The 10,692-nt window shown below is 43.4% G+C and overlaps 1 pseudogene; it reads left to right on the top strand.

Annotated features, from left to right (window-relative positions):
* The first annotated feature begins 9,654 nt into the window (after positions 1 to 9,654).
* LOC113456712 lies at positions 9,655 to 9,803 on the top strand (annotated as a pseudogene).
* The last annotated feature ends 889 nt before the right edge of the window (positions 9,804 to 10,692 follow it).

Below are 10,692 nucleotides of genomic sequence, written 5' to 3'. Positions count from 1 at the left end.
CGGGGCGGGGTATCATATACAGTAGAGAAGGCAGCCAAAGCAAGAGAACACCAAAGTGGAGACGGGAAAAAGAGCCAGACAAGGCTAGTAACTGGGGGCCACACTTTCTGCTGCCCCTATCTGTTAGCCCTTTAGAATGCCAGTCTAACCTCAGACTCGGGCAACAGCGCAACCCTCATTTCAGAGCAAGTAGCTTGACTGGAATAAAAAATAAATCGGGAATGGAGCACCATGGCTGAGCTTAGAGCCTGAAAATCTACAGAAAGTAACTGACATTTGAAAAGATTAAAAGCCTCAGTTTGCTAAGTGGGGCAAACTAGATGGAAGGTGGAACCAGCAAGAATGACCCCATTACCATAAACTGGCTTCCTGTAACAGAGCTAATGAGCACCCCAGACTCTTGTCTAGAGAAAGGTCAGAGCTCATCTGTCTGCTTTGGCTTTTCTAATTACCTTGCAAGCTAAGGGCCGGAACAAAAACACATTCGAAACTCAGAGCCCCGAAAGCTCCGCTCCAGTGGTACTTCCTCACATACAGCAGCCATCTGGGCAGTAGGACCTAGCTTCCAATAAAACTCCCGGACTTGTGCGCTTGGTTCAAGGACCACCAATAGAAATAGAGACGGTGGACAGCCTAGCTAGGTGTCTCTGTTGCCTTGTCCCCCACGTCTCTGATCCTCGCGTACACTGTTCATGTTTCCACAATGCAGGAACCCCTTTTCGGCAGCTCAAAAATGAAGAACATGTACATGTCCAACACTGAGGCTTGAGCCCTGGCGAGCACAAGCAGCATATCTGAATAGGGACTGCACTCAGCTCTATTGAGCTTTCTCTACAAGGGGTTCCTAGCTCAGCCGAGACTTAAGCTTAAGATGAATAGCCAGATGAGGCCACGTGTATGGAAATTCATTAAGAGAAACACATTTTGACACTAGAGCTGTGATTCCCAACTGTTGGTAGTTTGTCCACTCAAGACATTTGGCAATCTCTGGAGACATTTTTGGGTGTCAGAACTAGGGTGGGTCAGGGATGCAATCAAATATTATATAATGCACAAAACAGCCCTCTACTACAAAAGACTGCCAACGTCATTTCGGGATGGGGTGAGGGCAGAGGTAGCAGCAGGAGGAGAGTAATTAAATTAACTCAAATTAAAATTTTAATTAATTTTAGAGAAGAACTTTGCTGGAAACCTACAAAAGCACAGGATTGGATGGCTGACTGGAGGAAGAGCCTGCTGCTGGCAAAGAGATATGGAGGGACTGCAAACGGATGATTTTAACTGTACAGTGTCCTAGGCAACGGCTATACTCCCAGCCCACTGACTTCTGCATAGCACAGCAGGCAGGAGTGCCTTAGCAGAACTGCCTTCCCCACTGCTCATCTTATCCACACGGACTGTCTGAGAAGTCAAGTTTTAAAGCTTGAACTGTGCGTGGTGGTACACAATCCCAGAACCTGGCAACCTCTTGTCATGGAGTAGGGAGGGGCTCATGGAGCCCCCACTCCTTCATGAGGCTGCATCTGCAGTTCACTGTTAGTGGGGAAGGAGAGGCATTTCCTTTAATGGTGTAGCCCATGCTCCTGTAAACAAACCCTTGCCCGTGCTCCTGTAAGCAGCCCCGGTGAAATTCACCTGGCCACAAGAGCAAGTTAGGAGAGTGGACGAGGAAAGGGGCCAGTGGGCATGGGACAATATATATGAGATACGTCAGCATGTACATGTAGGAAAATGCAGTAACAAAACCCATTATCACAGAGAATTAATATATGTTCATAAAACAGCAAGGAAGTTTCAAAATGTGAGCCGCAGTACCAGTACGAGAGTGGGGTCAGAAGGGTCAGAAGCTCAAGGTCATATTGGTTACTTAGTGAATTCAAGGCCAACCTGGGCTACTTGAAACTGTCTCAAAAGCCAACTATAGATTGTACCCAGACCTTTACTCAGGAGCAGGGAACCTGTTTTGGGTTCTCAGAGAACTTTAGCTCAGGCCTATGGTGTCCAGTGCTTCTGTTAAACTCCTCTGGCCAACCAGTAACCACTTGGTTAGTCTTGCTTTAGGGGGAGCAGAGGCCAGAAGAAGAGGGAGAGTCGTCTCCATGCCTTTGGAGGCGGTTAGCCAGGGAAAAGCAGGGCCCTTGGGCCACCGGCTGGAGGAGGGGTGGGTGTGCGGTAGTGTCTCTTCTGGGATGGACATGGATGGTTCTCTAAGACAGCAGAATCACTCCTATGGGAGCTATGAATACTCCATGGCCTGTCTTTGTTTTCCTTGGATCTCACGTCTTTCTGAGCTGCACCTGCTGTGGTAACTCCACCCACAGTCCCAACCTCCCCAGAGCAGTGCGAATCAGGTGGACAAAACTCATTGACTCCTCAACCAGGGTTAGGACAGTTTGTCTTTTCTTCTTTGCCTGGGGATTATCTACCACATAGCAATGCAGTTTGTACCAAAATGCTGTGTGTGTGTGTGTGTGTGTGTGTGTGTGTGTATGCATGCTTATATGTGCCACATTACATGTGTGGAGGCCAGAAGACCATTTGTGGAGGCCAGATGACACCCTGTGGGAGTTGGTTCTCTCCTTGTAGGTCCTGGAAAATTGAATTCTGGTAGTCAGGTTTTGGCAGTCAGCGTTTTTACCTGATGAGCCAGCTCACTGGCCCACCTTTCTTGTCACAATACTCTAGGTTCATTTAACTAGGTGGATCTAGAAAACAGGGCTGTTCTTTTTTACTGATTTTATTGAGCTCTACATTTTTCTCTGCTCCCCTCCCTGCCTCTTCCCTCCCTCAACCCTCTCCCATGGTCCCCATGCTCCCAATTTACTCAGGAGATCTTGTCTTTTTCTACTTCCCATGTCCATTAGATCCATCTATGTCTCTCTTAGGGTCCTCATTGTTGTCTAGGTTCTCTGGGATTGTGATTTGTGGGCTGGTTTTCTTTGCTTTATGTCTAAAAGCCACTTATGAGTGAGTACATGTGATAATTGTCTTTCAGGGTCTGGGTTACCTTACTCAAAATGATGTTTTCCTGCAAATTTCAAGATGTCATTATTTTTTTCTGCTGCATAGTACTTCATTGTGTAAATGTACCACATTTTCCTTATCCATTCTTCAGTCGAGGGGCATTTAGGTTGTTTCAAGCTTCTGGCTATGACATACAATGCTGTTATGAACATAGTTGAGCTCATGTAATAGGGCTGTTCTTAAGATCCTTACCTGAGCATTGAAAGTCAATGTCTCAGACTCTTAACAGGGCCAGTGAGAGGTAAGCACAAGGTTGTACGCCTCAGATTTTGAAGGCTGCTCTTGTCTGATATCAAGACATCTAGCTGGTGGGGGCTCTGACCTCATATCTGTCACTCTAGATTCCCAGGCTTGCTCCTCCTTGGAGTTGTGGAGCCCAGAGCAGGCCAGCTTCAGTGTTAAACATGCACACCTGGTAGGGGTTGCAGACCTCTGGGTTCCTGAGTAGAGGCCTGGATATTTCTCGGAGCCTGCTGTGTGTGGATAGGTGTGGGCAGCCTTGGCCTGGTTCCACTGCTTCCTGAAGGGTTCAGGTTCCTGTTGGTGCTTGTGTGTGTGTTCTGCATACGCCATCCTCTTCTTCCTTAGCCTTCTGTTCTTCTTCCTTCCTACTAGGAGTTTGTTTATGTTACTAAAGGGAGAGTTCATATTTTGAGTCCTTTTTTCCATTTAAAACTGATTATTGTTGTTACTAGTATTTACTTTTTGATCCAGGTGTGGTAGCCCATGCCTGTAATTCCACCCACAACTTGGAAGGTGGAAACAGGAGGATCACCCGCAGCTACGTAGCAAGTTGGAGGCAAGCCTGGGCTACATGAGATTCAGTTTTATCTCCCATTCCAAAAAGGGAGTAAAAGAGAAATATGCGTTATTTTTTTTTCATACTGGCTCTGTGAGCAGTTCAAAGAGTGCATGCCTGGACCCTGAATGTACTGAGGACCAGCAAAGCCTGATATTTGTAAAAATAATACATATTTTAATAAAGTTATAATTTTAATAAATTTACAATTTAATATCACCTAATAAATTTAATATCTAGTAAATTTGTAATTTTAGTAATTCAAAATTTAATGTTACTTAATAAATTTATTATCTAATAAAGTTATAATTCAAATAAATTGATAATAAGTGCTATTAATAAAAATATGAAATAATCCAGCCTCTTACCTTTTGAGACTGTTTCACTTGGCACGAATTCACTGAGTTTCTTTTTCCATTGAGTTTCATCCAAGTTGCTGAGCCTGTCAATATTTCATTCTTTTTATTATCTTGAGCCCCAGCCTGGTGTTGCATGGACACGCAGGCCAGGAGGGTTCTTCAGAAGTGAAGGGATCAAGATTTCTGCATGATCTGGGTGTGACAGCTCTCTGGAGGCCGAGGCAGGAGGACCGCCACAAGCTCAGGGCCAACTTAGCCTAGGGACTGAGATCCCACTTGGAAAACCCAAACCAACAAATCTCCATGTGGCTCAAGGGATGTCTGGCTATTGGTAAGCAGGATCTCACCCACCAGCTGCCCCAGGCCTAAAATGCACTAGCTGCAGGCCCAGCTCCTGTCACCCTTACCTGCATGTTGGGTGTAAGGACATCTCAATCTGCAGGCTGAAGCCATGGGAGAATAGATTTGGCCCAAGATCAGAAAGAGCAGGTCAGAGTCGATGGGGGAAGGGCTGACTTAGATCGCCAGAGGCCCAGGGTAACCAGGTAGAGTTAGTGCTTAAGCTGCAATAGGAACCATGGGCCTGTCATCTCTATGGTTTTCTGATGAAACCAGCTGCTAGGGTCACAAGACTTTGCCTCTTGGTCCTCGTATCTAATCACGGGAACTCTGAGGTTATGTCAGGGAGTTTAATGTCACATTGTTTACTTTGACCCACAGACCATCAAGAGTCACGAGTTGTCATTACGAGAGTGACTAGGCTGACATTTGTGTAATGTATCCAAGTGGTGGCTAGTGTCGTCTCAAATGTTTCTCATGACTTGACTTAATTTATCGTCACATTGTCTATCTTTCTACATGATGGATAGACAGTGATTTACTTTTCTACTGTCTTAGTTTAGCGAAAGTGAACATTATTTTTTTGTGTGTGATATTGGGGATTGAGCCCAGTTCCTTAAGCGTGCTAGGCAAAGCACTCTAACAATGCATTACACCCTAACCCCTCGTATTCTTACCCATGCAAGAAATACAGGAATCTTCATGCACTAAAACTGATTGTAATAGAAAAAACATGAAAACTGCCTGATGCTATAGCAACAGAAAATGCATAAGTTGATTGTGCTATCTCAACACCTAGGGCTATGACATACCCAGAAAAAAAATCTAGATGCAAAAGAGGCAATGCAGCAAAATTCTTTACAAATATCGTGGAGAAAAATGAATGGCTCAGAAGCAAACAGAACTAATCTCTAGGTATATAAATACCCGCAGAAAAAAACAGTTTTAGAGAAAACAAGGATTCTTAATGTGTTTCACTGGGGAAAATTAAAAAACAAATATATATTAGGGATGACTGGAAGGAGCAAGAGGGGAGAAGTTTGGGATGAATATGGTCAAGATACATTCCTTACCTGTATGGAATTGATACGGCATAAATAAGAATTTTCTTAAACAAAAAGAGAAAGTGAATGAATGAATATATTAGAAACCTATTGAATTCACTTTGAATTTTATGTAGTTTACCACCTGCATGGGTTCATGTAACTGACAGGATAACATTTCAGAAATGATCCCTCAGCCTAAAATCTCTTTGTCACCACACCTTCTTCTTGGCCCGAAGTCTCTGCAGTCTTTTACCACTCTGCCTTTGTCTTTTCAAGAAAGGGTTACAAATGAGGTGATCCAGTCTCTTACCTTTTGAGACTGTTGCACTTGGCACGATTTCACTGCGTTTCTTTTTCCATTGAGTTTCATCCAAGTTATTGAGCAAATCAATGTTTTATTCTTTTTATTATATTTATACACACATGTGGTACAGTTTGTTTATCCAGTTAACCACTGAAGAGCATTTGGGTTGTTTCCAGCTTGGAGTTGTTATTTATTTATTTTTTTTTGGTTTTTCGAGACAGGGTTTCTCCGTAGTTTTTGGTTCCTGTCCTGGAACTAGCTCTTGTAGACCAGGCTGGCCTCAAACTCACAGAGATCCACCTGTCTCTGCCTCCTGAGTGCTAGGATTAAAGGCGTGCGCCACCACCGCCCAGCGCTTGGAGTTGTTATTAATAGAGCTGCCATACGTGTGTGTGCATGAGGTTCGGTAAACATAAGTTCTCATTTCTCTAGCAAACATACTCTAGCTATTCAATCATGCTGATGCTACTTGTAAACACTTTCCTGTAGGCAGAACAGTCTGTCCTGCCAGCCAACTCCCAAATAACCACACAGAGACTTATTATTAGTTATACATGCCCAGACAATAGCTTAGGTTTATTACTAACTAGCTCTTTCAATTTAAATTAACCATATTTCTTCTCTACCACTTGGCAGTACCTTTTTTCAGCATGACATGTTCATTTTGTTTCTCGCTACGTCTCCTGACGACTCTACCCTTCTTCCCAGAGTTCTCTTTGTCTGCCTCTCCTGCCTATACCTCCTCCTGCCTAGCTATTGGCCATTTAGCTCTTTATTAAACTAATGAGAGCAACACATCTTCACAGTGTACAAAAAGATTGTTTCACAACACTTTCCTTTTCTTACCAAATTGCCCACAGAAATGCAGCAAGATTATTTCTCCCAGAAATATGTCTATCCCCGTGTCGACACCACATTGTCTTATTTATTGTGTGCTATGATTTGGATCTTAAAAATATTCTTTAAAAATTTATTTTTAAAATATGTGTGTGCATGTGCGCCTGTGTGAATGAATGCTACCTGTATGCAGGTGTCCTCGGAGGCCAAATGAGGATGGTGGATCTCTTGGAAGTGTAGTTACAGATGTTTGTGAGACACTTGATATAGGTGCTGGGACCCAAACTCAGATCCTCTGCGAGAGCAGCATTTGCTCTTAGCTATTAAGCCATCTCTCCAGCCCACAGTTTGGATTTGAAATGCCCCCCAAACCCTTGAAAGTTTGGACTATGGCTCACATATGCATATGCGTGTGTGTACAAGTTTAAGAGCTCTAGGCCGGAGGTGTACATAGGCTATCTTTTGCATCACTTTTGACCTTACTCTTTAAGACAGAATTTCTCACTAAATCACAAGCTAGCTGTCTTCACTGGGCTGGCTGGCTAGGGAACTTCTGGGATCTGTCTCTGTCCCTGCAATGCTTGGTTTACAGACTCAGATAACAATGTCCGACTTTTCACATGGGTGCTGGGGATTTGAACTCAGTGCCTCATGCTTTCACAGCAAGTGCCCTTACCCACTGAACCATTTCCCATGTACCATACTCTTTTTTAAAAAAAAAATGGTGGGGAATGCAAGTGTGTTGGGGGGGTGGTATAAAGGTCAGAAGTCAACCTCAGCTGTTTTAGCTCAGCAACTGGATACCTTGTTTTCTGAGACAGTATCTCCCTCACTGACACTTGAGGTTCAGCAATTAGACTATGCTGGCTGACTAGTGAGCCCCAGGGACCCTCCTGTTGGCGCCTTCTCAGCAATGAGATTACAAGCAGGTGCCAACATGTATCGCTTTTTATGTGGGATCTGGGGGATCATCTCTAACCTCAAGCTTGTGTGGCAAACTGTTTACCAACTGAGCTATCTCCCCAGATCTCTATTTTAAAATATTTACTAAATTTATTGAAATGAAGGGAATTTAAATGATGCAGAGATGAAAAGTATTAAAGTAGGGTGTGGTGGTGTTTGGGAGGCTGAGCCAGGGGAATCATGGGCTGAAGACTAGTCTGGGCTACATAGATATTTTGAGATAACCCTGAGCTAAGATGACCCTCCCTCAAGAAAAATCACCTTCATATAAATTATCCAACTCTATGGAAAATTTCAGTTAAAGACATATTTACCCCTTTCTATTTTATATAAACAATCTACACATACATCATGTCAATTCTTACAAAAAATAAAAACTAAAACAAAAAAGCAACTCACCCTGAGATGGTAAAACTTGTCTCAAGTTGAAAAATTACTGTGGACTATGTTTCAATAATAGTGTTCAACCCCTCCTAGTTGTCTTTGGAGACAGGGTTTTTCTTTCATGCCTAGGCTGGCTTCCAACTTAACGGGCTCACATGATCCTCTCCCCATGCCTTAGTGTCCTAAATAGTTGAAATTACAAGTGCCCACTACCATACTCAGAAAGCTCCTAGTTTAATTTCACAATTTTATCACACGCAAAGACTTAGACCGCCCCAGACCTTAGCACAACTGACTCCATGATGGAAGTACCATTCAGGCTGTAATACTCAGAGAACATAGACAGCACCGCCTGCCAAAACTAAAACAAAGACACAATCCATCAAAGTCCATAGTTCTGGGAAAGGTTCTAAATGTACTAACTTTGCTTTTTGGCTTCTGTAGTTCCGCTTCTGGCTAACTGTTCTTGTTAGCTGAAGTATGCCAACCCAGGACATGGCTTTTGTGCTTGAAAGCTCATCCTGAGAAAGGATCAGGGCTACACTGGGATCTTGAACATCCAGTGTAGTTGGCGCCCTAATAAAGACTTTCTATTGACTTAAACCCATGTCTGAGCAATCTTCTCTGGTGAATACCCCATAACACAAAGTGTGTTTGGTTTCAGCTAGTTGAGAGTGTCTCCCTATGTAGCTTGGCTGGCCTGAAACTCATAGAGACCTGCTTGTCTCTCTCTGCCAAGTGCGAGGATTAAAGGTGTGTGTTACCAGCTGACTGTGGTGGTACACACCTTTAATACTAGCTCTCGGGAGGCAGATGCGGGTGGATCTTTGGGAGTTTGAGGCCAGCCTGGTCTACAGAGCAAGCTTCAGGACAGTCAGGACTACACAGAAAACCCCTGTCTTGGGGAAAAGTAGGTGTGTACCACCATGCTGAGCTGTTCTTTTTAAAACAATGATATTGGCATCATGAAACAATGGATTGCTAATAATGAAGACATTTCTCATACATGGTATCTTAATGAGCGTTAAAAAAATTAGTGGTGATTGTTTGCTACAATGTTTTATGTTTTCAATGCCTTTTCAAGACAAAAACCTAGCTGCATACAGTTAAGTGACTATTTTTGAGAGATTTCTATGTGGCTCAAACTGGCCTTGAACTCCTGATCTTGCTTCATCTTCCTTAATGCTGGGGTTACAGGCCTGTGCCATTACATCCAGCGCTTTTCTTTTTGTTGTTGTTATTTTAAAAGACAGTCTCACTAGGTAATAACCCTGGCTGACTTGCGACTTACAGAGACCTACCAGCTTCTGCCTCCTAAGTGTTGGGATTAAAGGCATGTGCCACTGCACTTGACCTAAGTATGTTTTGAAAATATAAAATTGTCTTTAAAAAAATTGTGATGATTAATTCTTGTTGCTTCTAACAATAAATTTTGACTTGTGTTTTCCTATGTAGTAAGAATTATAGAAAAGAAAAAAGAAAAAAAGAATTACATTCTTGTGGAGGATAACATTAAGACCTACCCATTCTTGTTGTCTATGGTGGCGCCTGCTTTTGAGTCAGAGCATTCAGTAAGTTGAGGCAGTGAGTTCAAAGCCACTGTGGACTACGGAGGGAGACTGTCTCAAAAGCCAAGCAACCCCGTGTGGGCCTAGTGTGCAGTGGTTACAAAGAGTGGCTTTCTTGGTAGTTTTACATAGCCTTTTGCTTATATGGGTTGTCCTAAGGGACAGACCTTGGAGACAATTTCTTGGCACGCATGCACGCACGTCTTCAATCTCAGTGCTAACCCCAGTCTAGGCTCAAGGCAGGTATGAGTGCCTTTAGGCACTGTGCACACCGACCAGGCTTCACACCGGCCAGGTCATCATATCCACCTGCTCCAAACTACAGAAGAAGAAATACGTGATTGAGGCCCTTTATAGAGCCAAGTTCAAGTTCTCTGTCTGCCTGACGATCCATACCTCAAAGATGCCAAGCTTCAGCCAGTTTGATGCAGATGAACTGAAGACATACTAGCTGAGAAACAGCTCATTCTTGGTGGCTATGAGGTCACCTGTGTCCCCAATCGTGGTGTCCTGGATAAACGGTGGTCCCACACTCCTGGAGTTTTCTACTGTGCTCGCCCATGCCTCACCAAACTCGCTCAGTGAGAAATCACACATGTAGGCTGGAAGAAAAAAAGAAAAGGAAAACCGAAGTAAGTGCTGAAAGCATGTCACCAAATAAGGACACGAATGCCAAGAACAGCAGAGGTGACAAGCAGCTTCCAGCACACTGTCACCTCACGGAGGCAGAACTGCTCTTTTTGGATATTTTTCCCTTCAATGTGAAGAAATCATTAGTGTTTTTGTCGGCAGTTTCACTATGTGGCTTTTGAAAAAGAAGAAAAGATTTTGATTTCTTTCAGAGTTCACAGTTCTCAGAAGAGCCCTAATTTTGGAAATCATGTAATCAGGGGACATTTTCAAGAACTGAATGTCCTTTTGCAGGTGAAGTCTTTCAACATCCCTGCAGTGTATGGGCATCTTCATCCTTAGCTATGTTGCCAGCAAATCCTGCCACCAAAGTTAGATGGTTTTTCTGTCCTCATGGTCCTCTTAATTACTGTTTTAAAATCGAAGTAGTTCCACCATT

Source organism: Microtus ochrogaster, chromosome 10 (genome assembly GCF_000317375.1).
Source record: "Microtus ochrogaster isolate Prairie Vole_2 chromosome 10, MicOch1.0, whole genome shotgun sequence".
NCBI classification, from domain to species: Eukaryota; Metazoa; Chordata; class Mammalia; order Rodentia; family Cricetidae; genus Microtus; species Microtus ochrogaster.
Note: the sequence above shows the minus strand (reverse complement) of the source record. Positions and strands in the feature narration are given on the sequence as shown.